Raw genomic sequence first — 1,227 nt, 5'->3', positions numbered from 1 at the left:
ACCTACAACATTTTTACTGAAAGGAATAGATTCTGTTGGGCCCCATGTTGGGACCCATCTCTATTTTCAACAGCTCCCTATCTACTGGTTGTGTCCCTGATTATTTTAAAACGGCGTGAACCCACTTTTAAAGAAACCTGGTTTACATCCATCCCTCCCACAGAATTTTAGACCAATTTCAAAACTGCCTTTTATTGCAAAGATTCTAGAAAGAATTGTGTCCAAACAGCTGCTCACTGAACTGGAAAACAACAAAATATTTGAAAAGTTCCAGTCTTGTTTTGGAAAGTACCACAGCACTGTGACTGCCCTGCCTAATGTCACCAATGACCTTTTAACCCTCTGAGACCGAGAGACTCGCCCACAAATAAAACAGCCCCTCTGATTCATAGTTTAATCATTTATAAACCATAAAAGCTAGAGACTCACCAAAAATTGTGGCTAAAAGGTAACACGTGAGCAGTTAAGGAGGTCGCTTCCGGGTCTTTCTAGCCTCTACAGGTGATTTTCTATCCAGCCTGGAACGTCCAGCCTTTTTCGGGGTAGTTGAGCATTAAATCCAAACCGTTACATCCAAGATTGATCCACTGTATGTCCATAATTCATCGCGTTTTTGCTCATTTCTGCCGCTAGCTGCCCGCTCTGTCTCTCCTCTTTGTGTGTTTATGGAAGAAAAGGAAGCAGTATACCCATATATGGGAGACAACGTCACACGAAGAGTTAGGAGTTCTAAAGTCAAACATCCCAGTCACACTATGGACACACGAGTCTCTATAGATGCTATAGCGGAACAAGATAGATATCTAACATTTTAAAGAGGAAATGGCCCCACTGGTTTGAGATTTGGCATATATTTGGGCCTTTTTTGAAGAAATGTAAATAGTATGTGCTTTAAATGAGTTTAATAATAATAATGTTTTTTTATGTTTATTTGTGCACATAGGAGAACAGTTTTAGACACACAAATGCTTGTGTAGCATTGCTGTGGATGTAATATCAATAAATATGTCATTATTATGTTGATTATTGGCATAAGTAAATGTCATGAAGGAAAAAGCCTCTGGACTTTCTTTGAAAAAATTTATGTATTTTGTTAACTGTATAAGTTATGATTATTCACAGTGTGACTCCGAAGACATATGAGAAGTGTTTTTGAGAGGAAAATGGCTTAGGTTTCACTGCTCTGTCTGTAATATCAATACATATCTGGAAGATTCATGTTCCGTT

Source organism: Etheostoma cragini, chromosome 2 (assembly GCF_013103735.1).
Source record: "Etheostoma cragini isolate CJK2018 chromosome 2, CSU_Ecrag_1.0, whole genome shotgun sequence".
Lineage (NCBI taxonomy): Eukaryota > Metazoa > Chordata > Actinopteri > Perciformes > Percidae > Etheostoma > Etheostoma cragini.
Note: the sequence above shows the minus strand (reverse complement) of the source record.